The following is a 2,297-nucleotide window of genomic DNA, read 5'->3' on the forward strand; positions in this document are numbered from 1 at the left end:
AAAAAAATCCTAGGAATGATTTTAACCACAGAATGAAGGATATTTGGAATGAAAAAATACAAGATATTGAGAAGAGATTTAAAAACACAAAAAGTGGAGGAAAAATTCCATGTCTATGTATTAGAAGAATTAGTCTACATTGAAATATAATGGCAGTTTTCACTAAAATGTATTCTTTTAAATCCTAAAATTTATAGGCAATCGAAAGAAACCCCCAATATTTAAACAATCTTGAGCAGAAAGGAGAAAGATGAAAGCACTCCAGTAAGTACAGGTTGGCCACACCTGGGATAGGAGCACAGACCTGTGATCGCAGTGCGTGGGGAGACCGAGACTAGGAGCTCCTGCATCCAGGACAAACCAGGACTTATAACAAGATCCCCACTCAATACGCACGCGTGCACACACACACACACCCCTGCTGCCATCCAAGCAGCATGTATCAGAATATAGATAAACAATAAGCCAGGGGAATGAATGCAGGACCCAGAAACCCACATTCTCACAGGTAGCATGTGATCAATAAAGGCACCAAGGAGAGACATAGAAATGACATCTCTCTACATAGTAGTACACAGACATATGCAGCCAAAATACCTATGTACATAAAATGAAATGAAGAAATCTAAAATTAAAAAAAAAAATTCCCAAGCCCATTCCTGCACTCCATGTCTGGTTAAAGAGTATTTGTAGTTAGCACAGTTGCCAGAGCACACCGCTGTGTTCTGTTCACTGCTTTCTACTTTGTGCCTCCTCTGCTCCATTGTATCTTTGGCCATCTTGTTTGGCTTTAATGATTTTTTTAATAGTTCTATATCTTATTTCTTGTTTCTGCTATAGAGTTCTCTTTGTGTATTTGGGGCTTAACTAAAACATTTTATAGTTACATCAGTCTTTTTTTTTTTTTTTTAGTTATTTATTACGTATACTGTGTTCTGCCTGCATGTATGCCTTCACACCAGAAGAGGGCACAAGATTTCATTACAGATGGTTGTGAGCCACCATGTGGTTGCTGGGAATTGAATTTAGTACCTCTGGAAAAGCAGCCAGTGCTTTTAACCACTCAGGCATCCCTCCAGCCCATAGCAGCCTATTTTTAATGGATGACAATTTCACCCACACTAAAAAACAAAATGCAAAATATAAAAAACTATTTGCCAGGCCATGGTGACATACACCTGCAATCTTAGCACTTGGGAGGCAGAGGAAGGCAGATCTCTGAGTTCAAAGCCAGCCTGGTCTGCAGAGTGAGTTGTAGGACAGCCAGGACTACACAGAGAAACTCTGTCTTGAAAAAACAAAGAAGTAAAAACAAAACTGCAAACCCCTATTCACTGACAGCTTCTTCCACCGTCTTTTATGTTGTTATTGTCATAACTGGTCAGCTGATATACAATAAAGGTGCAAGAAAATGTAGTGGAAAGACTTTTCAACAAGTGACAAAGGGGCTGAAAATCCAAAGCAAACTGTCTTATCTCATATCACACAAAATGGATCTAAAGAAAATTCACTTTTAATGAGATTTAACATTCCGCCTATACACCAGCAGTGTAACCAAGCAATACTGAGGAGAAATGGAGACAGGTGTTCACATGGAAATCTATATGCAAATGCTTGCCATTGCTGTATTGTTAATCATGCCAAACTGGAGTCATTCCAGAAGCCCTCAGCTGGAGGATGGAGTGGCAAACTGGGCCATGCCTATGCAGCAGAGTGCCCAGCAGCAGTGGAAGTTACTAATGCATGCAAACACCACAAGAGACTTCCAGTGAGTTATTCTAGGTGACAAATGGGGTCTAAAAACGGCTGCGTACTATGGAAGGCATGCTCACAGCAGTCTAGAACAGGACAGCTGTGACACAGGGACAGAAAACACATCAGTGGTTTCCAGGGATTGTCGACAGGGGAGAGTCCAACTGTGGGGCATCATGAAGCCCTCATATCCGAGATTGGTAGGGATTATATGACAGTGTGTTTGCCAAAACCTTAAAACTGTATACTAAAACAGTTAAATTTTATTTTATGCAAAATTTACCCTCAGTAAACCTGAACTTAAAACAAAAATGCTATTGATTTCAGGACAAAGCCTTGGTGCCTCTCCTGGGTGGTGAGCGAGACTGCTGCAATGGTGCGTGCGTGCCATGTGGTGTGTGAGTGTGTGTAAGTGTGTGTGGTGTGTGTGTGGTGTGTGTATATGTATGTGTGTGTGTGTGTGTGCAGTGTGTGTATGTATGTGTGTGTGGGTAGTGTGTGGTGTGTGTGTGTGTGGTGTGTGTGGTGTGTGTGTGTAGTGTGTG

General features: G+C 41.2%; 1 protein-coding gene across 2 annotated transcripts in view; it reads left to right on the forward strand.

Moving 5' to 3' along the window:
• Positions 1-2,297, forward strand: part of Itgam (integrin subunit alpha M) — a 47,726-nt gene that overhangs the window by 24,217 nt on the left and 21,212 nt on the right. The window lies entirely within an intron of this gene.

The sequence above is a fragment of the Mastomys coucha genome, unplaced genomic scaffold (assembly GCF_008632895.1).
Source record: "Mastomys coucha isolate ucsf_1 unplaced genomic scaffold, UCSF_Mcou_1 pScaffold21, whole genome shotgun sequence".
Classification (NCBI taxonomy): domain Eukaryota; kingdom Metazoa; phylum Chordata; class Mammalia; order Rodentia; family Muridae; genus Mastomys; species Mastomys coucha.